At 37.9% G+C, this 24,263-nt stretch overlaps 1 pseudogene; it reads left to right on the top strand.

The window, feature by feature from the left end:
* Nucleotides 1–2,834: 2,834 nt before the first annotated feature.
* Nucleotides 2,835–12,562, top strand: LOC115513073 (annotated as a pseudogene).
* The last annotated feature ends 11,701 nt before the right edge of the window (nt 12,563–24,263 follow it).

Consider the following 24,263-nt stretch of genomic DNA (forward strand, 5'->3'; position numbering starts at 1 on the left):
GATTTTTTGCTTGAAACATCTTAATTAATAAAATTTACATTTTTCTCCTCTGTTTCAAGTCACCTAAGTAAAAAAGCACTGCTGGACGCTGTGATGAAATCTTGTTACACACTCTGTTCTATCAGCTTTGCTAAGATTAGTCAGGACTAAGAATCAGGGACACTTTGAAGTGAAAGGAGAACAACCTCTTATTTCACTTCTATGAAAAAATTCTTGTCAAACACTCCATCTTAAAGAAGAGGGTTTCCCTTCTTTGATTTTTTAATTAAATAAAATAACTCAAATACATAAAGATAGACTTTACATTAAGTGTTTTATAACAAAAATATTAATCCTCCTAGATAATTCACTTTTACAAAAACAGGGTTCTTATGGCTCTAATAGAGTAGGAAATGCTATTATTTTCTCTCTCAGCCTTACCACTAGATAGCAAGCAACTTGCAAGTTATGTGATCCCATTAAAAAGTCAAATTGCTTTGACAAAAGAAAAACTTTTTCATTATCGTTTTATCATTATTTTTATGTTATTTTCAAATGTACAGATATAAAATGAACATAAAAATGAATCCCATCATCCTGTTTCAACAATTACCAAATAATAACTAATTTGTTTTCCTCTATACCTTCACCTATCACCCCTTTACACACAAATTATTTTGAAGCAAATTACAGATGTTATTTATCACATACATTTCATTATATATCTCTACAGAAACTCTTTTTAAGTATAACTCAAACAAATACCGCTGTCCCATTTAAAACATTAATAATTATTCTACAATTGTATCAAATGTTCTCAATTCTTATAGTTTTATTTTTATAGTTTCTGCTTTTACTGCTCTTCAATTAACAATCCATGTAAGATACATGTGTTACAGTTGGTTTACATGTCTCTGAAGCTTCTAATTTATAGGTTCTTCCTCCATCTCTTAACTTTTTAAGTTTATTTATTTATTTTGAGAGAGAGAGCAAGCAGGGTAGGGGTAGAGAGAGGGGAAAGAGAGAGAATCCCAAGCAGGATCCACAATGGCAACACAGAGCTGGGCGCGGGGCTCAAACCCACGAACCGTGAGATCATGACCTGAGCCGAAACCAAGAGTTGGTTGCTTGCAGTTATCTGTAACATTTTCCTCAGTCCCTGTATTTTCTATAAATAAGAAGTTAGATCTAGGGACTTCATCTACAGTCCCTTACAGATTTTCCACATAATACATCAAAACTGATGTATGCTTCCATCAAGAAGCACAAATGTTTGCGTTTTTTTCTTTTTGATATTAACAGATACTCATATATCATGAGGGGTTGTAAACTGATGACATTTTAAATTCTATGCTGTCCCTTTTCATACATTAGCTGGATATAGTTCTATATTCTACAAAAAGAAGCTTCCCTCATCCTTAGGTAAAATAAAAGTATATATTTTAGTTCTTGTAGTCCATTTCTTGTGGTTTATTTCTTGTTAGACATTCCCTCTGTGAGTCTGCTTTAACAATGCACTTCCCTCCCAATACCTGATTTGTTTCTTATTGCCTGAGCCCCCTCTACCCAAGGTTGTTCATAGTTAGCACCTATTAAGGCAGTTAAGTTCATGGATGTACTATTTAAGCAGTGTGATAGAGCAAAGTGGTACAGCTTTGGAACCTGGAATTACGAATAACTTTTCAACCTGGAGACTCCAACTTTCTGAAATATAGTCTTTTCATCTGTGACAAGAGAATAATAACAGTACTTTCCTGTGCCAGTTATCATGTTCTTGCTCCAAATCCACGCTTCTTTGTCATGCTCTGTGACACTGGAATTGGACAACACTTCTCCATTGCCAAGCTGACACAATGTAAGGCTTCTCAGTGGAGGGCGCTAGAGGGACACCGCAAGAGAAAGGAGCTTCCATACCTGATTCCAGTCTGGACTTCTCCCACCTATGTTATAGCTGCCAGTAGTGTTTGGGAGGCCCCAGTGGTGCTCACTCTCCACAAGTTTTACCTGTACCTCAGGAGCTACCTCCTGCAAATCAGCTCTGACCTGTTGAAATTCCAGCAAACTTCTACAGGCATTTCCTAAGGATAACTTCACCTACCTACATCTTTTAGCAGGTCAGCTATATCTTCTGCTTTTGAAAGTAGTTACTTTATGCAATAGAGGTCCTAGAGTGCCCTGGAGTGCAGTGTCCCCTGTTCCCAGGAACCTGGCACTTCAGGAGAGCATCCTATGTGTGTTGCTTATGCCCTGCTGTTGTGTCTGAATCACTTTCACTTTCCCCGCAGTCATCTGCACTGACTCTTAGCCTGCTGTGGGCTGTGCCTGCCCTCTGTGGTGTTACTGGGACCCACAGACAGGCCAGTTCCAACAGCACATGCCCACCAGGGAACTTGGGAGTAGGTAAGCAGTATTAGCCAAATTTGCGCTGAGCCGCTGAGCTGCTAGTCCTTTGCCAGATGCCCAGAAGCACTGCAGAGGCTGGGGGGGCTATGTACCAGGGTGCTCGGCGGCACAAGGTTGAATGTGGCATATAGTGATGGCTGGGTGTGGCCAGGCCTATTGTGCAGGGATGGCTGGGGGCACGAGGCTGGGCATGGCCTAGTAGCTGGGCGCTGTATGCAGCGTGGGGCAGCAACTGTGCACTCAGGGGCTGGACAGGGCATGGGCAGGGCACACACACAGCTTTAACAAAATGTGCCCTGTGCCCAGGGCCTACGCTAGCAGGCTTGGAGCGAGCGAGTCCTCAGGAGAAGTGGGAATAGTACACCACTAGCTGGTGAGGCAGTAAGTGTCTGTGCCACCCCACCTGCCACAGATGGCCCTGTGATTATGCTGGAGGGGGCAGGGGATGGAAAATGGCACCTTCATTTTTAGAGAAGTTCCCCAACACACTCAGAAATCAGTATGAACAGATATGTCTTCTGTTTGCCCCCAGTGTTGTGTAAACTTTTGTTTTTATATTGCCTTTCCACACAGGCCCCTGCCTCTTTAAAAGCAGCAACCCAGCTCACCTTCCACCCTCTGGGCTAGCCCTGTGCTGAGTCAGCTGACTCCAGGCTGAGTCCCACTGGTTTTAAACTCATGAAATTCAGCCCTTCTGGTTTTTAAAGCCAGACGTTATGGGGATTAGTCTTCCCTGTGGGAGCTTCTTGGTACAAGGGCCTGTTTCTCTGCTCTCTCCATGCACATAACTCCCTCCCTCCTGTAGGCAGGCTCCCTCCACCTTTCTGCCCCTTTCAGATGCAGCTTCTTCTCTGTATTTAGTTATGGAGTTTGTTCTAATGGTCTCTGAGGTCTCTGATCACTAGCTCTCAGGCTTATTGACTTGGATGTGGATGATATCTAGTTGTAAACGTAGAATGGGGTGAGCTCAGGGCTCCCCTACCCTGCGATCTTGCCAAGCTCCCCATCTGCCCTCTATTTTTAAATGCCTCTTTTACCCCTCTTAGGAGTTTATCACCTTTTACCAGTTTAATATTTTTTATATTAAATTACTGGGGTGATTTCTGTCTCCTGTTTGGAACCATGATTGATACACCACTTCAGTTTCTGGGAAACTAAATTGATGTACTTCATGTAATAATGCAAATAATACTAATGCCTAGCACTTAGTAAGTGTTAATTAATCCAGTTGTTATTCATTATGATGATTTCTCTACAAAACTATGGGTGAAAACCGTTATTTGGTTTATGTATAAAGTTATGTTACAGTAAGAAAAATTAGGAAAAAGTATGGAGTGCTCTCAATTCTACCACTCTCCCTAGAAATGAACTCAGAAAAATGTCACCTTTGAACAGGAAGACAGCAAAATGTTATAGTGAAAGCAGAATTGTATTTGGAGTCACAAGATCCAGATTTGAAATGAGATAACCATTTCCATGGAACCATTAACAAAACCAATTTGCCTATCACATCCCTGGTTTTTCCCTCTGCAAAGCGGTAATAAACTTACCTGTCTCAGGGTTTTCTATGGCTTAAATGACAAAATACATGAAAAGGAATTATATTTTGCTAATGCTAATTATTATCAAAGATATTTGTTGCTATCTACAGTATTGCCAAAGTCTTTGATAATGCTAGTAAATATTTATTATTATTCTATAACTACCACTCAACAGCCTATTTTGTGCCAGGTCTTTATGAATTATCCATTAACCATTAACTGTACAAAAGGTATCTTTAGTGTCATCTGTGACATCTTTGTCAGTTCCTCCACATCATTCCTCCACATGCTACTAGCATGCACCCCACCCAATCTATACTCAAGGGGCGCCTGGGTGGCTCAGTCAGTTGAGCGCCCGTCTTCGGCTCAGGTCACGATCTCACAGTCCGTGAGTTCGAGCCCCACGGCGGGCTCTGTGCTGACAGCTCAGAGCCTGGAGCCTGTTTCAGATTCTGTGTCTCCATCTCTCTCTGAACCTCCCCCGTTCATGCTCTCTCTCTCTGTCTCAAAAATCAATAAAGGTTAAAAAATTTTAAAAAAAATCTATACTCAAAACAGTACCCATGTGATCCTTTAAAAATGTAAGTCAGGCCATGTCACTTCTCTACTCATAACATTTCAATGGCCTCCCTTCTAACTTAGAATAAAGCCAAAAATCCCTACGATGAATGGCTTACTGGCCCTTTCACAATATACCTACTTCACATTACTTTTCTGACTTTATCACCTACTCTCCCTCTGTTTCCCATAGTCGACTCATGCTGACCTCCTTCCTGTTCATAGAACATGCCAGACAGAGCCCTGCCTCAGGGCCTTTGCATCTGCTCTTACATCTACCAAGAACATTCTTCCCCCAGATGACCTTATATCTTGCTCACTTGCCTCCTTCAGGTCTCTGTTTAAAAGCTGCTTTCTCAATCAGCCCATCCTAACTTCAGTTGTAGTTATTCAGCACCCTCATTGCAATACTTTTTCTCCCTCTTTCTCTATTTTCCTCCACATCAATTGTCATGATCTGACAGATATGTCAGATACAATATATTTATAATACACTTATGAATTAGGATTCCTTATTTTGCAAGTAATAAAAGTACAACTCAAATTGGATTAAACAAAAGGGAATCTATTTACCCAGGTAACTAGAAATTCCAGAGGTAGGACAAGCTTTAGAAATATATAATCAAGCTCAGTCTCTCTTTTCCACCATTCACTTTCTACTACTGTATACTAGCTTTATCTTCCACAGCAGTAAAAAAGTTGCTGCAGAATCTGAGACTCTTCACCTATATACCTCCCTAAACAAAGCAAGGACAGTATGTATCTTATGCAAATGAGTTGCACGTCACTCTGATAAGACCAACCTTAACCAATCACAGAGGCCAGTGTAATGTCATGCACTGATCGACGTAGACTCACATCATTGTTCATCCCTGAACCAATCTTCGTGGCGAGAGACACTACTGCCTTATGTCAAATAGAGTCCATGCACAGAGCTGGGGATGATGTCAAGCCTACTCCCAGGGAGCAGAATGCTGGAAAAGCAAGTATAATGTCCATTATAGTGCTTTACTCTATCTGTACGTAGTTAGAGAAAACTACATCTCAAAGATCAAGGTGACATAGCCAGTAAGTGATAGAGCCTATACTTGAAGCAAGATCTACCTGAATCCAAAGCCAACACTGTCAGTTAAATTATATCTCAGCTACCACACATCACCATAAACTCCTCATAATCCCTGATATTTTCTCTCAATTAAAGAGGACTTGTGCCTAAATGAATTGATCAATGCTCAGGCAATAAGGATAAACATTAAGGGGATTCATAGGGATACAAGAATGAAAAGATAAGATTTCTTCCCTTCTCAAACTTTTTACCACTTTCTTTACTCCTCAGTGAGAGATAATGGGTATTTTGGCACAGTAACACTCTAAGGTTGTGCTATGAAAAAGAGTGCAATTAGGGGGCGCCTGGGTGGCGCAGTCGGTTAAGCGTCCGACTTCAGCCAGGTCACGATCTCACGGTCCGGGAGTTCGAGCCCCGCGTCGGGCTCTGGGCTGATGGCTCAGAGCCTGGAGCCTGTTTCCGATTCGGTGTCTCCCTCTCTCTCTGCCCCTCGCCCGTTCATGCTCTGTCTCTCTCTGTCCCAAAAATAAATAAACGTTGAAAAAAAAAATTTTTTTTAATAAAAATAAAATTAAAAAAATAAAAAAAAAAGAGTGCAATTTCATAAGAGCAAAGTTGATTTGTCTCATACATACTCCATTCTGATTAACACTGAAAAACTTAAATCTGCTAGATGAGATTTACCCCTGCCTTCCCAGGATTATCTTAAACTGAGATCTTCTTCCAAGAAGGAGTCAAGATCTAGAGATAAAAAGAGAGAGGTAGAAAACAGTGGAGGCAACCAATGTGAGGTGAGTCTGTTTGGTGCATCTGAGTCTGTTTCCGTATGAACTGATGGGCACCTCAATGCATTATCCTCAGAATTCTAGTTGTGTCCTGACCCATTGGCATTAAGTGTCTTCCTTCCAGTACCTGTTTTCCCTTTCAGCATCACAGAGGTATAATGAGCCAATGCTTGCTCCTCAGGCCACCTAGAATTCTTTCTTAAACAGCATCATATACAAGGTATATTTGTTTATTTGGAATTTTTTTCCCTTGGAGGCAAACAGCCAGAACTACAAGCACTTTTGCAAATGAAAGTATAGTCCTTCCAGTTTCATGTATATAGCCTGACTGTTTTTAGGGCCAACAAATTCAGCAGGTTAAGATATTCCGGGTAATTGGCAATCACAGTCGTTGTCCAAAGGCCAAACTGGTACCTCAGAGCCTATCAGGCTATAGCTAGAGTTTTTAAATTTTTTCAATGATAGTACCCTATTCAGACAAAAGTACCAGGATTATCTGCTACTTCTATGCTGACTCACCAGCTTTAAAAGAACTTTCTTTTAAAGTTCTCTCTGATAATTCTAGCATTTGGCCAGTTGAGGGACCTAATGTCAGGTGCAATACCCAGAGATTGTACACCACACTCCCTTCCCTGGAACCATATTATTTTCACATTTGCAATAAAAGGTGACCATACAGGGCACCTGGGTTGCTCAGTAGGTTGAACAGTTGAGCATCAGACTCTTGATTTCAGCTCAGGTCATGACCTCCAGGGTTCCTGAATGTGAGCCCTTGTCAGGCTAACAGTGAGGGGCCTGCCTAGAATTCTCTCTCTCTGCCCCTATCCCACACATGTGCTCTGGTGCCCATGTTTTTGCTCACTCTCAAAATAAATAAATAAACTTTAAAAAGGGGGGCAGGAGGCTATTTATTATCTTTGTTTTTAATCAGAGTAATCATTGAAAGGGGAATGCATTTTGTGTTTGATATCTGAAAATATAGTCAAGAGAAATGCACATTTACTTCAGATGAGTTTAGGTCTAGAGAATCGTTCTAGATTCAGAATTCATAAAGGAAGTGAAATTTTAAGAGCTACTTGAAGAAAATGAAGGCAAACGAACATTAAGAAGTAAGTGAACTAAAATTTATGTCAGGTATCATATTATTTACATGTGTTAACTTATTTAATTTAACAACAACAATACTGTGAATTAAATATATTCCCCCATAAAAGGAATCTTTGGTTTATGAAGGACAAATGTGCTACCTAAATAATAGCGCTAAATTCTAACCTAGTTTTAATTGGACTTAAAAGCCAGTGGGTATTGGTATTTCCCAAAGTATGTTTCAAGAGACAATAGTGCCACAGAAAGCTGAGAACCAATACTTCCAACCTGAACAAATAAGTTCAGAAGACCCTAGGTTAAACAAAGTTAGTTACCTTTTTAATTACAAGATGATTCAGAGACATTCATATACTAATTATGATGTGAATCTTTAAGACAAGATATATTTATAGAGCATTTCCACAACTCATTTGACCACTGAAGCCCTTTGCACAAGCATCTTGGGATACTAATATGTATTCTATGGAACACCCTTTGAGAAATAGTTTGACTCTCTGCACGAGCACTCACAAATAGAATCAATATTAACATTAGAAGCTCAAATGAGCATTTATGTTTAGAAGTTTTCATTCAGCTTTGCATATGTAGATCAATGAAGATCAAATGCATCAAGAGAAAATATGTTGGCCCATCTTCTTGCTGTCTATCACACAGTATAGTGGATCATTTTAAGCCAAATAGAGAAAATGGTTCACTAGCTAAAATAAATGAAAACATGCACCAGACGGTCCATAAGATAGCAAAGTGAAATAAAGTTCTTGCCAAGTCAACCTTTGCAAAGGAGAAAAAGCAAAGGAAAACATGATGATGGTAAATAGCTCTATCAAAGAGATTTTAGGAAAGAAATTTAATAAATTTTCTATTGTAAATAATGTACAATAAAGCAGGCTATTTGACCTTCTCCAATGATTTTAGTTGAAGAACTGTAATCCTAGGAGACAATGTTCAGGAAAAATTGTCCATCAAAATGTTGGTATTCATTATATTCACCAATGCATGCTTGAGGCTTGAATAGAACATGACTTACACAAAGCAAATCCCATGGCTGGAACAAAAGCTAGCTAGTTTTAAAACTCAATTGGCAGAAGGTACAATGATAACCACTTCAATTTTGAGATATGGGGATAGTTTACAATTCAAGTAATTCAAGTTTATAATTCTTATATACATACATATATGTGTGTGTGTTTATATATAGGTTTATATACATATACATATACAAACATACATAAACATACATACACACATACTGCTCTCTTTATCTCCCTGCTCCCTTTAACCCTGAAGTTCCTATAAAACCTCAAGCTGACCCTTCCTGACTTTTCAATTGTCCATAAGTTTTGTATCTTGAATGAGGTTATTCTAAATTATTCCTCATAGGCTGTGCATTATAGTTGAGCTTTATGGACTTGCATCTGACTCCAAGTCACAACACAAAATAGTTATGAGACCTCATTCAAGTTATTTTAAGATTCAGTTTTAAGATTCAGTTTCCTCTACTGTAAAATATACTTGCTATGAATATGAAATTATATGTTATCGCGAAGTGTACAGCAGAGTTTTGGGCATATAAGAAATGGTAGCTATTACTAAGTTCTGACTGTTGTGAACATGAACCCATCTGACACTGACAAAGGAAGTATACAGTACTGTACTGTTTTTCTCAAGTGTTTCCACAGAGGTATCTTTAACAACAAAGAACAGCAACTTATGTCTCACCACTTAGGCCCAACACCCAGAAAAATGAAGACACTTCTTTAGAGTGTGCTTTCTTCTTAAAACCATGTAAATTTTGTTTGATATTCAATTATATATCCTTGTTTATTTTAATATAAAAATGTTTTCAAATTACTTACCCCTAAGGAAAATTAATGGTTGTAGAAGACAGTAGGCAGCAAATAACAAAGTTTGAGAAACACCAAGTTTGAAGAGCCTGTATTAGGTCATACAATCAGTTTGTAGTTAACTCCCCTTCACCGTAAGCCTAGAATATTACTGCTTGGGCTGTGTTCTGCAATTTATTAACCATAAATATTTACTGAATGCTGCCCTGACTGTGCTCACAGGGGTTGGGTAAACCTAGCAAGAGCTCTTCTCATTAAGGGTTTTATGAGAAGGGTGGTAGGTTAAAATAGCATCACAAGAAGTAGAATAGAAATCATAGTCAAGAAGAGGAAAAGAACAGTTAAGCAAGAGCCTTGAGTCAAGTAGAAAATAATGACGTCAAAAGAGAAGTTAAGTACACCTCAAGAAATGGATCAAGGCAAGCAAATCAGGAAGGAGGCTATGAATGACATGTTCTTATACTGACTGTGTAGTGTGGGAACAAGTAAACTAGGGCAATGCTTATCACAAACATAGATTATGCCAGGTGCCTTTATCTATGAAAGCCAAAAAGTCAAGGTCTTTATCTCCTAAAATCTAACAATTTTAAAGGTGACAATAAAGGCAAATATAAATATTTTTATCTTTACTCTGCTTTTAGAATGTAATATTGAAATAGCTAAAACCTACTGAACTGAACCAGTACCAGGAATCAGGCTCTTTTCTAAACACTTCACAAGCATTAACTCATTTAATCCTTAAAAAGGTAGATATAATCAACTATCTCATTTTGCTGATACAGAAATAAGATTAAAGAGGTTGAATAACTTGCCCAAGATTATATATCTAGTAAGTAGAAGAGCCAAGATTCAAGCTCAGGTAATCTAGTTCAGTGTCCTTATACCATCATTTTGGTCCACCAAACCATCATGCAATTAGAAAGTAGAATAAGGACTAGGGGGAAAAAATGAGGTCACAGGGATTGGTAGCTGAAATATCCTAGACAAGAGTGGTATAATTGTCACAGACTTTCAGTGCAAGGGAAGTAAAACCAACTAAAAATAGTATAAACGCAAAAAGGATAAATTAATCCATGAAATGAATAAATTAAAAGATTGCTATATTCAGAAAGAATTGGATCAAGTAATGTAAATTATGTTATTAGCACTCTCTCCCTCACCCGCTCCATCTCTCAACTTTAATTTTTCTGTGTATTATTCTAATTCTATCATTACAAAATTACCCGTGGATTTCCTCAATGCATCCAAGTTTACTCATCGAAAAGTCCATCAAAGTCTATAATGCCCCATCTCAAAAATCCATAGAAAAGAGACTGTCTCTCTCCAATATCCATATGAACATCCCAAGGAAGGATTATGATTAATTCTACTTGGATACCCCAAATAAATTATTCTGACCAGAAAAATGGAGAATTAAGCTAGGCAGGCCTAAGTGATGCTTATGTCCAGAGATGGAGTTTGTTTATAAAAGGGGAGGAGAGCAGAGGGATAAGAGAAAAAATGATCTGTTAGCTAGAAACAACAGCTAGTAATAGAGTCCATTACAAATGGCATATGGAATTTGCTTGTCTTGAGTCACGGGACAATATGGCAGACCTCGCAGTTTGGCTGAGCTGAGACAGGCAATTGACTTTCAAACTGGCCCTAATAACAATCACAGTGATTTCAAGAGTTAGCAATTGTGCACCACTTTACAGTTGAAAAGCATTTTCCACACATTACTTCCTTTGAAAAAAAAAGATTCACTTTCCTTTCGCTTTTGCCAGAAGATGGGTTCTCACTTGCTGTCACCTCTTCAGAGATTTACTCTAAGAAATATTGATTAAAATGTCTAATGTTTCACTTCTCCAAAACCAGCTTTATAGGATATGGATGATATAAACATTCCAGAAGCTACACCGTTTAGCTTTGATCTCAGCAACTGCCCTTTAACATGATATTCTGAACATCTCACATCTGAAGCTACTCTCGCTGTGCCATTGGTCAACCTTTAAGAATCCATGGGCAATGCCCTACTGATAAAGCTAACGTAAAATGTTTTAATGTTTGAAATAGGACCTATTAGTCTCGGCATATAAACTCATGCATGCTATAAATGTAAGGTTGAGACTATAAAAAGAGTGCTGATGTCAAAACTATTTCAAATTTATAATGTTTACACAAAGTATCTCAACATAGAAAATTAAAATAAACTACAGGCATAGATACCAGCAAAACGTTCGTGATGATTTGAGTAGTTAACACAGATTAACAACATGAGTAAAATTACATATTTAGCCTGGTGCAGACATTGGGGACAGTGATGGGTGCTGCTTCCCTTGTGTCCACCTTGGCCACCTAGCTGCTCCAGCCCATGCAGAGCTACCACCTCTGCCATCACCCCTTCAACCTCTCTGTAGTTTGAAATGAAGCAGTTGTCCTTTCTGGAAGGAAACTTGTCCAGATCAAGCAGGAAGTGTGGCAGAAGTTGGAAGAACGGACGGCACAGGGCAACAAGCAGACACACCTGAGTGTGGTTCTGGTTGGTGAGAATCCTGCAAGCCCCTCCTACATCCATAACAAAACAAGGGCAGCTGCAAGAGTAGGAGTCAACAGTGAGACAATTGTGAAACCAGCTTCAATTTCAGAGGAAGAACTGCTGAATTTAATCAACAAACTAAATAATGATGGTAGTGTAGATGGCCTCCTTGTTCAGCTGCTTCTTCCAGAGCACAATTGCAGAAGAAAGATCTGCAATGCTGTCTCTCCAGATAAGGATGGCTTTCCTGTAATTAATGTAGGGCAAATGTGTTTGGACCAGTATTCCATATTACCAGCTACCCCACGGGGTGTCTGGGAAATAATTAAGCAAACTGGCATTCCAACCCTAGGAAAGAATGTGGTTTTGGCTGGGAGGTCAGGAGGTCAAAAGATGTTGGAATGCCCATGTCAATGCTACTACACACAGATGAGGGCATGAACACCCTGGAGGTGATGTCACTGTTACAATATCTCCTGGATACTCTACCAAAGAGCAACTGAAGAAACATACATTTCTTGCAGACATAGTGGTCTCTGCTGCAGCATTTCAAACCTGAGCACAGCAGACATGATCAAGGAGGGAGCAGCAGTCATCACTGTGGGAATAGAGTTCAAGATCCCTAACTGCTAAATTCAAGTTGGTTGGAGATGTGGATTTTGAAGGAGTCAGAAAGAAAGCCAGTCTCTGCAGGTGTTGGTTCCATGACAATGGTGATGCTAATGAAGAATACCATTACTGCCACAAAAAAAAGGTTGTGAGGTTTGAAGAGCAGGAAGTGTTGAAGGCTAAGGGGTGTAGAGTAGCAACTTAATTAACTATTGTGTCTTCTGTCATGAACAATACTCCAAGCCAGTTCAAGAGGCAAAGCAGGCCAGTAGAAATCTGCAATATTTTTTATTTATTTTATTGAAATGGCTTAAAATGATGCTTTGAATTCATTAAAAGCTTAAATGGGCGGTGTCTGTGCACATAGCTCTGCAGCCCCTCACCATGGACTATGCCAGTATCATGCTGGGTCATAGGATCCAGCCAAGAAAAGCCATTAACCTAGTGATTAACATGGAGGGCATTGTCACATTGAGAATGGATGCTTAACTTTGTCAAGCCACTTCAGTTAAAATTTGCCTTTTCTAGGATTACATTTCCTAAGTACTATTCCAGTAAGAGTTGATACTCGCTTCAGGTTCCAAACCTTTTGAGTTTAATTGGTCAAACCAAAGGAAAAGTGTTGCTAGAGAAAATGAGGGAAAAGGTAAAAAGGAATAAATGGTAATTGAGTAGAAAAAAATTACTCTAATTTAAATACATATTATATGTAAAAACGACATGTTAATGGTGCCCTGACCTGTCATTACATGGCTTAGTCATTGGGGAAATGTTTCAGATTGTTCCATGTGCTGTTAGTCCTCATTTTATGTGTGTTACATTCATGACATTTTCCCATTATTTTCTAGGATTGAAAGGCTTATTTTATTTTATAGATTATTTGTTTGTACTATCATATTTGGCTTTTCTTATATCCTTGAACTTCATCGTTATATTTTTGTACTGTTAGGGGTGTCTGTATGGTTTTCTTGGTATATCTTGAAACCTGTTTTTTAAAAAACAACACTCAGATCTGATAATCATTAGGGCAGCTTGTATAAGTTCACAACTTGCTTTTCCACCAAAGACCTTGTCAGTAGCTGCCTGATTTTCTCTGATGTACCTTTTGGCTTTCCCACACAGGTTTTTGAGAACTTGAGTTAATGTTGAATTTTATCAGACTTTCTGATTAAAAGGCTTTTTGGGGGGTTTATTTCACTGTGTTTTTTTTTAATAAAACACTTCTTATTGGTGTGGGAAAAAAAAGATACAGTTGGTTAGTTTAGAAACAAACATTTTCTGAGTGTCTGCCATGGACCAGGCACTATGCCGGACACTGAGCCTAAAAATATAAGTAATATCTCTGTACTTGAGGCACTTGATATTTAGAGGTGAAGACAACACATACACATGGTAGCAATTTGCTGAGGGAGGGAAATACTCAGGGCACTAAGGGAGACTCAGCGTACTAAGAGTACAAAGAAAGCAGAAACTGATCCAGTTTGGAAATTAAGTATAGGCTTCCTAGAAATTAAAATGCCTGAGTTGAGTTCTGAAAGAAGGGTAAGAATATCCATGTGAAGGAAGGTAGGAGGAACATTCAAGGCAAAAGGAAAAAAAGTGAACAAATGTGTAGAAATGTGGAATAGCATGAGGTATGCTAAGATAAACACACATTTCCAATTTAAGTGTAAATTATAAGGCATGAAGGTTGGGGAGATGAAGCTGAAGAAGTAGTGTTATGGACTGAATGTTTGTGTCTCCCCCAAATTCATATGTTGAAGTTCTAACCTCAGATGTGATAATATTAGGAGGTGAGGACTTTCAGTGGTTTATTAGGTTCAGATGAGGTCATGAGAGTGCACCCCTGCTGATGGGATTAGTGCCTCCATAAGAAGGGGAAAAGACACCAGAAGTTCCTCTGTTCACCATGTGAGGACATGGCAAGAAGGTGGCCATCTGCAAGGTGGGAAGAGGGCCTTCACCAGAAACCAATCCGCTAGCACACTGATCTTGGAACTCCCAGACTCCAGAACTGTGAGAAATAAATGTCTGTTAAGTTACCCAGTCCATGGTACTTTGCTATGGTAGCCCAAGCCAACTAAGACAGGTAGGTAGCAATAGGTTCATGAAAGTCTCTAAATACCTTACAGAAGTTTCCACTTTACTTTGTAAGCAATGGGAAGTCACTGAAGGGTTGTAAGAAGAAGCCACAATCAGAGTTTTATTTTGATAAATAACTGGCAACTATGCTGAGCATGAGCACAAATCATAGAGCAGAGTTACCCATGAAGAGGCTATTGCAGTCAGTCAAGGAGAGAGGAGTTTATAGCTTGTAGTGGTATAAACAAAAAAAGATGAAAATTCAACAAATTTGTAGGAAGAGATCAAAATAATCAGATTGCGGTAATTATTGTGTGTGCAGTGAATGGGCTAGTGAAGAGCTAAGAGTAAAACCTGAGTATTATACCTAGAGAATTGGGTAGGTGGCTGTAAAAATAAAGAGTATCCAGAATACAGAAAGAGGCGAGGAAGAAGACACACCTTTGACAAGTAATGTTTAACCTGCTGCAAAACATCCATGTATGTCCAGCAGAAAGTTGATTTTGAGCCTCATTCTCAGTGGAGAGTCAGAAATGCAAATTTGTATAACATAAGAGACAAAGAGATTTCATAAGCTTCTAGAGAATAAAGAAGAATCTCAGGTGAATAATCAGAAATCATAATGGCTTTAGACCTCTTAAAAACAACATTGAAATTCCAAAGACAATGAACCTTAAGGCTGTGATCCCACACAAGTCTCACATGCCAGTACCTATATTTAAGTCTAGAGGGAGAGGCAGGTCTTGAAAATAATTGTGGGTGTAGTTTTCATCCTATGGACTAAAATGGAATCCAATACATAAAAATCCAACCAAATGTGAGAGGTGAATTGGCAAGAAAGCCACACCCTAGACTAAAAAGAAGTGAGAATGTTGAAGATGTAAAACATGGCAGGGCTGTTAACTTGCTAGAGGAGGGATGCAAGCTAACAAGGCTGCTCAGGCACCAAAATGGTATATTTTAATACTCTCTCTTTAGAAACAGCCAAGGACAGAAATGGAAAAGGAAGAATGACTCAGAAGGCAGGGGAAATCTTATAGAAAAAGAGTAAAAAAGGGGGGCAGGGGGAAATATTAGGAAATTAGAGAACAAGTATACTATAATAGGAGTTTCAAGAAAGAAAATTGGGGAAAAAAATGGTTAGGAGGAAATCACTCAAGAACACTTCTCAGAACTCAAGGAATAGTCTGCAGACTAAAAAGGCCCACCATATACTCAAATAGACTCATACTGAGGCATATCATCATATAGCTTCAGATTATAGGAGGAAAAAGAAGATTCTACAAGCTTTCTGAGAAGAATAAAACAGTTTATAGGATAGAAATCAGAATGCCTTCAGACCTCTCACAGCAATATTGTAAACTAAAAGAGAGTGGGGAAATGGCTGCAATATTAAGAAAAAAAATTATTTCCAATCTATAGTACTACATAGATATGGTTTGCCAGGCAAACTAGCAATCAAATATGAGAACAGAGTAAGATTATTTTTAAATATTCAATGTCTGAAAAGTATTTACTTCTCATGCACCATTTCTCAGGAATCTACTAGAGGATGCCCTACTAAACAGACAGAGTGATCCAAGGAAAAGGAAGTCATGGAATACAGGAAATAGAATACTCAGCACATGAGAAAGGTGAAGGGAATCCCAGGCTAATGGTGACTGAAGATCCCAGGAAGACAGTAGTATACCAGCTATATAGAGGGAAGTGAGTCCAGCTATATAGAGGGAAGAGGTCTGAGTAGCGCACTCCAAAGTTAAACTTGCTGAGTGTTATATCATTACCAGATGCTTGAATGGACCACATGCTGAGGACACTCACTACACCCTCAAAGAAGTTCTGCTTTTGCATATTTCTGAGAACTGGAGGCTGGCTAATGTGAACTTGAAATCCGAAGTATAGAACAGGACTATATTCCTACTAAAACCAGCACCTGGCTCTATGCAACCCTGCTGATAACCCATTGTGGTGAGAACTATACCTTCCAAGACTAATTCATGATCTTGCTCACTTACCTTTCCAAGAATGCCTAAATTCTCAGAGAAGCAAAGCCAGATTATGACCAGGCAACTCTGTTCAGCTTTTCTTCTGAAACCCCTCATCTATCAGTGGTGGTACCGTCTTCTCTGTCATAGTTAGGTTTGCACTCACTCTTTTTACATTTTCACCCTTCACATTCTTCTTACATGAAAATAACCACTGATAATAAAATATTAAACTGATAATAAAAGAGAAAAGAAAAACATCTGTAGGATATAGATCAATATGATCATAGTGGTATATTTTTCAGAGTCCAGTCAGCAAAACAGAGAACTCATTTATTACACTGCAAACACAGGAATTATTTAACATAAGAGTTAGAAGGCTTAGAGAATGCACAGGAAACACTAAGGGAAACTAAAAGTAATAACTGCAGGAAACAGCTGCCATATCCTTGGTCTGGTAAAACTAAAGGAGATGGGGTTACAAGAATCCAGACACATAAAAGAGGGGCTGGAGGGGTGAGTTCAGACATTTGAGGGATCCCCTCTGTCTCATCTGTACTTTTGAGGGGTCCCTGAAGTTGGTTCTGGAAGTGCCAAAAGAACGTGGAGGCCGGGGCAAATTACCACTGGTGAATATTGAATGGAATGAGAAGAAACTGAGAAGTGCCTTCTCCCTCTTCTCACTCCCTATTGATAAAAACCTTCCAGGAAGCCATCTGGTAAAGCAGTCTGGGGAATGTCATTGGCAAAGGCACAGCCCCAGCTGCCCCAGCTACAGCATCACAGACAGAGTAAGGGAAGACAAACTTGCTGCTGAGGATTCTAGATAATAACAAGCTCAGCTGGCTACATCTGGAGATGAAACTAAAGACAGGGAAGGGTTTTGCTTTTTCTCTGCCATTTGAATCTTTTACAAGAATATATCTACATTTTACTTGAAATTTTAAAATGAAAAACCTTTAAGGGAAGCTTTAAGTTCATTATCAAATGAACTATACTTATATTTGTCTAATACATTCATGAAAGGAATAAAACTTTCATAAGAAAGATACTATTTTCTTTCACTTTATGTTGTGTGGTATGAAGAAATTTTTAAATAACTAATTTAAAACAGATTTTTTAGTATTTTATGATGCATATATTTTATGATGAAAAACTAAAACTTGAAAATGCAAAGCTCCCTTATGGAGAACTCTGTCAAAAAACTGAAAATTTGTTATATACTGGTCATGAAGTGATAAGGTCACAACACTGAGCCAAAAAGACCTGGCCTTGAATCCTTGCTCCACCACACACTAATTGGGCAAATTGATTCACCTTTCAAAGACTCAGTTTCCTCAATCTATAAAATGAGGAAAAGATTTCCAGATGAAAATATGGCAGCATCTTAAGTGAGAATAGATTAAATGGTTGTCATTAAAGAGAGCACAGAACAGGAAGATTTTAGAAATCATTGGCTGAAAAAGACTGAAAATATTCAAACAGATAAATGTTTCACCTAAGCTGTATATTTCTCTAGATCTTTCTTAGTTGATGTTACGGTTTTTCTTAAATTGAGAACACAAGTAGAGGCAATAAAGGAGTTGTTCGTTAGAGATTTGATGCTGTTATTTGAATATGTCTAACTTATGGAAAGTATAATATGCTGGATGTTGTGCTAATCTCTGCTAAAAAAAAAAAAGCCTAACTGGTTGGCTCACATGGTCATAAACTCAAGACACCAACAGCACATAAGCAAGCAAAGTATGTTCTTGGCTTTGGGACTGCCATTGCTATTTGCAGAGACTAGTGATGTTTGCCTGATTCCAAGACAACAGGAATTACTTCAGTCTTTGTTTAAATTTCATCTTGAATTACTGTATATCAAGTTTTTTGGTTTGCTGACATTGTTTTCCAGCCCCACACAGTTGTCATTTCGTGTGAGGCTGGGTTTCCATTTGTCCTTACATTTTACTCTTCTGCTTCGTAGCTACTCACTGAATTCTCCAATGCTCACCTAGTCTGGGTTTATATACTTATATATCACTAGATACAATGGTAAACCTGGGCATCGGCTTTAGTCATTCACCATTCATTCTTAAATTCATACATTTACTGTCTTCTAAATATTGAATTCCATGCTTGATACTGTATATACAAAAATAAACAAGGCAATATATTTGCCCTCAAAGATGTCTAGAAAAGGAAAAGGACACAGAAACAGAAAATTAAAATACACTGGAATGATTTTAAAACAAAGAATCTTCAAAGAGGTAAGAAGAAGAAATAGATCCCAGAGGCGTTCAATTTTATAACAATATGAACTTTAGCAATATGAACTTCAGATGCGATCTACTCTAAGATCCAAATACATCCTTAGCTAATTTCACATTCTCCCTAAAAGCTTCACCCAAACCCCACAGCCTTTGTGTATGTGGCTAGTATTTATGTGTACATGTGGGTATCTGTCTGTGAAGCTCTTGTTGCATTGGTGATACTGGTGTTGTATTATTTTTGTTAATATTTTCCTTTTTGTTCTCTGCTACACAGATATGTGAATTCGGTAACGGCTTTTCACCCTGTATTTCCAAAGAAGTCCTGGGTTATGTGAAAGGTCCCCCTTGAATCAGACCTTGGTCACCAACTGACAGTCAACACCCTACCACTAACTCAGTGAAAAATACAATTCACGACACTTGTTTGAGTTTAAAATTAAACTGAATCTGAAACACGACAAGGTGTAATAACCTCATTCAGGGCTTCTCAATGTCAGCACTACTGAAATTTTAGGTCAGGTAATCCTTTGTTGCTGGAGGCCACCCTATGCATTACAGAATGTTTAGCAGCATCTGTGGTTTCTACTGGATGCCAGTAAGACTTTGCCCCTCGAGTACTATCAAGAATGTCTCCAGGCATTGCCAAATATCACTTTGGAGGCAAAATCACACACGACTGAGAACCGCTGTCCTAGTCAAAGCTTCTATGGCCGTTTAGCTGCCCATTTGAAAGCCAACTCTCAAAACAACTGTGTCTTGCACATTGCAGAGATATTTGAATAGCTCTGGCACTATTTGCTAGGACTTTTCAATTCTTGATATAGTTCCCAATTGTGAGTGGATCTGAGATGAGGATACATACAAATAACCATAATTACAGATTAAATCAATAAATTATTGAGTATCTGAAATTTGGCAGGCAGTACAGCAGCTAATTTACATGAAAGTAGTGTGCACTAAGCAATTATTATGTGTCCAGTAAATAAGTTATTACATTCATTATCTCATTTAACTTTCACAACAACCTTACAATGTAGACTCTATATTTATTCTAGTATGACAGATAAGGAAACTGAGGTTTAGAAAGATAAAGTGGAACTTCTAGGTAAAATGGTCAAATAAACTGACATAGGAAACCAACATTTTCTATTACCACAAAAAAAATGCTAGATTTAGAAAAATATATATATTTTTTAATTTAAAATTAATAGTAAATATTCAAAAAAAGAAATGTAAGTCCTAGAAATAAGAAGAAAATACACAGTTGTAACAGAATATTGAAATCAGATGGGTATAATGAAATCACTGGGGTCTGAGATATTAATACTCCAATGGAAAACTCAAATTAAAGTGTCTGAATAAAGTCAGAAGTCAGGAAAATTCCCTTGGCAAATATCCACCTACTAACGATGTGACATGATTATAAGCCTTGAGCCTTGGATGGAAAAAGTCTACCTCAAGAAATAAGATTCCCCAGCCTACATCTAAAAAAAAGTATAATATCCAAATATGCTCATGACTTGCAGGGAGATCCAGAGCTAAAAAACTAACATGAAAACATTTCCAAAATGAGTGAACATATAGGACTACATCAGAAATAGCTATAAAATTATCAATAAGGTCACTTCCATGAGTCAAAAAAAAAAAAAAAATGAAACCCAACAACAAGTAGTTCCATCAAAAGTGAGCTGACAAAAACTATGCAGCATTTAAGGAAACATATTGCCTTGAGTAGTCAGCAGAGGCTGAAGAACCACCAATAACAGAGCAATCAAAAAAGACTTTAAAATAATTGTCATTTTATAATAGCTAATGGGGGAAAAATCATAAATAAAGTACATTATTAAAGGTAAATGTGAAAACAAAATTCTTTAAATCTAAATTATAGTCATTGGAATTTAAGAAAAAAAGCCTCATTAGGTAAGATAAACAAAAGATTCCCCTAAGAAGAGAATCCCTGAAGAGATGAACGCTCTGGAGGAATCATCCAGAACATAGTATAAGGAGATACAGAGTAACAAAATGAGAGGTTAAGAGACACGGAAGATCAAAAAAGAAATTCTAACACTCATTTAGTAGGCACGGTAAAGAGGGAAAAAATGAGAGGATAGAAGTGAATATTTGAAAAACATGTTGGCTGAGAAATTTTCAGAACTGAAAAAAGGCAGGAGAAGGCATGAGTCATCAGAGAAATTAAGTGGCTAAACCTGAATCTAAACCACTATGCTACATACCACCCATAAAAACTTATAATATATAACTACCATTGTTTATTATCTACTATTAGCAGGTCACTTTATATCAGTGCTTCTCAACCAGGAACGCTTTTGAACCCCTGAAGATACTGGCAATGTCTAGAGACAGTTTTTGGTTGTCACAACTGGGAGGTGAGGGTGGTGGGGAGAAGGGTTTACCATTGGCATCTAATGAACAGAAGGCACTGATACTGTTAAAAGTCCTACCACCATAGGTCAGCCCTCGCATTGAAGAATTATCTGGTCCAAAATGTCAATAGTGCTGAGTGAGGCTGAGAAAACCTGCTTTCCATAAATTGACACTGATACTCACAATCCAGTAGTAGATATTATTCCTGATGAAGAAACTGAGAAAAAATGGTTTAAGTAATTTGCCCAAGGTCATACAGCTAACAGAGTAGAGCTGAGATCCAGATCCATATTGGTCTTACTCCAAAACCTATGGCCTGCAAACTTCATTTTTTGCAAAAGTCCAAATCAACAGAGACTGCTACTATGAATGTGTGAAGGAGCAGCAGGAACACAGAATGCACAGGGGCTGACCACTCTGGTCATATGACTGCTCTTTAACATGGGATTAGCCTACCAGACTTATTTTTATCCCTCATCCTGCTATAGTTTTGTATGTATTCATATCCCACAATGGGAGAGATGGAGGTAGTTTTGTGCTCCTTTAATAAATTATAGTTCCTATAATAAATGCTCACTACCACTCTAATGCCCACTGCTGATACACTTACTCCTTGTGACCTAAAATTTGGAACATACTGTGCTTTTAAGGACTCTCTGGACCACCTTGACTTAAATCAACTTCGCAGTGAGACTCCATTGGATAGTGAATATTTCGTACTCATTTTTACTTCAAATGGGCCCTCCAGATGGTCTCTTTCTTGTTGGCTCAGCCCAAACACACATGCATAAATCAGCAGCAAATTTGGTAACAGGACACAAAATCTGGAATCAAAATGATCCACTGACATGATCATGCTGTGTTTCCTAGCCATGCTTTGATCTCTCAAATCATAGTGAAACTCACTTCAAAATAAAAACATGTCTAAATATGCCATTCCAATTGTATTCCAAAAATTAGATTCATGAACACTTTTCAATCAAACAAGTATTTTATTATTCTGTGTAGAAAGTGCATGTACTATTGTCACTATGGGTAGCTCATGATTCTCACAAGAAATCTAAGCTCATCTTAATGTGATTCTTTTAAAATTAGAAATGTTCTTCTTCATTGATGGGGCTGCTGTGATCTTTTCAAAATCTTTTTCAAATGTAGTTTATCTTATCCCCCATAATTTTTCTTATTACTGTTTTTAGACATAAGTTTCCTTGGAAACTGGACTTTCAGTGGACTTTAGCCACAAATAGGCTTAAAAATGCCTTTATCCATTTATCATTTCATTATAATTAAATCTATATGATGTGGTCTGTTCTCATGTATGGTGTCTTGTTTCCATGGTAACTGAGATTTTCTACTATCCATAGTTTGAAATACCTTCACAGTATTTCTTGATTAACTCATGAGCCCAAAATTGCATTTTGTAAACTTACATGTAGTGGAACTTATAAAGAAAGGCTGAAAAAAAATTATCTTGTTTTCTATTTCTTTGAGATTTGCTTTGTTTTTATGATTCTTTTTCCTGATATGCTGTTCTCCTAGAGCAACATAATTTTGTGTCACTAAGAAAAGCAAAATCCATGACTAAATTTAGCAAACCTGATCATTTTTGTGGTTGGAATGCCATCTACAGTTCTTAAGACCCAGTGGCTGAGTGAAAAGAAGATCAACTATGGCATTTCCACAAAAGGGAGAAAGCAAAAAGGATTTGAGTAGCACTTTTCATTCTTTCTTTGCTATTATTTTTATAAATTTATTGCTATTGCTAATTTCAGGACAACTCAGAGGGCTGTAGTTATTGATCATATCCAGAATATGAAGTAAAACTGTGAATCTGTAAATCTCACTATTGTGTTAATGGCATTATAAAATTAACAAAGCTCTTATTCTTGCTACAAAGTAATAATAAATAATAACGAACTATACCCAGAACTATCCAATTGTTCAACAAATGCTTATCAGTCACCCACGATAGCCAATACTATCTTAAACCCAGGCTCTGGCCAGTCTTAAATCCTAATAGCATCCAATTTGACAAGCTCATGGTTTTAAAGATTCTCTTGGCCTGGGGTGCTGTAAGAGCAAAGCTCAAGTAATATCTATATGGAAAAGTTATTTCCGAAACCACAGACTGAAGTAATTCAAAACTAATCATGAAAAATGGAGAACCTGTTCAAGATTGAACTACCCTCCTAAATCCCATTTATGAGTACTGTATGAGAACTCAAGCCATAGAAGGATCATGCCCATGTTTTGTATGCCTTCCCTTATTCTCCAAATTTATGGATATAACTAATATGTACTTCAGAGTTATTAATAAAGTTAGAAATTCCCTAGGGCTCTAACTGGGGACCCAGACTGTGAGGAACCAAACTACCTAAGGAAGACCTATTCTGCAGGAGACACTCTTGATTTCAGTCTCAGTTTCATGATAGTGAAAAAGGATAGCAAGCTTATAGTGCCTACTTTACAAAACTGTCGTAATAAATAATGAGATACAATAGGGAGATGTTTTTTAAAACTCTAAAAGTATGATACAAATATTCAGTATTAATACTGTCAAGGTTATCTGGTGATATATGGGGGCAACCAGGGTTTAAACCTGCCAGTAATTTAATATGGGGAACCAGCAGCTCTACACTGAGGACTGAGGGAAGTCAGAATTCAGCAGCAAATAAGCCTTGGCTCTGGCCTCTGTAAATCCACAGCTCCTGCCATATCAATGTATGTCATTCTTTGGTAGATCCCCAGGGAGATGCTTGAATTACCTCTACAAAGGCCCACTAATACAATACCACTCTCTTACTTCATTGTCTCCCCTGTGTCTGAGAGAACCTTAAAAGTTCAATGTTGCTGACTGCAAACAAAATGAAGATCCAAAGGAAAACTTGGTAGAGTTGAATCCCTTTCCCACAGACTGAACAATCAAATAAACTGCATGAATGAGAAAAATCTCCACTGATGAGCAAATGGAAAACTATGCTGTCCTTTCATACATATAAGCAATCTTTCACGAGTCCTTAAAAAAAAAAAAAAAAAGATAACAAATCTCTCTGGTAATAACCTAGTAAGGGACAACAAGAAATATTCAGCCCTACAAATTCATCCTGCAAGAAAAAATAAGTAACAAAACTCACAATGCTCAGTAA

The sequence above is a fragment of the Lynx canadensis genome, chromosome B1 (genome assembly GCF_007474595.2).
Source record: "Lynx canadensis isolate LIC74 chromosome B1, mLynCan4.pri.v2, whole genome shotgun sequence".
Lineage (NCBI taxonomy): Eukaryota > Metazoa > Chordata > Mammalia > Carnivora > Felidae > Lynx > Lynx canadensis.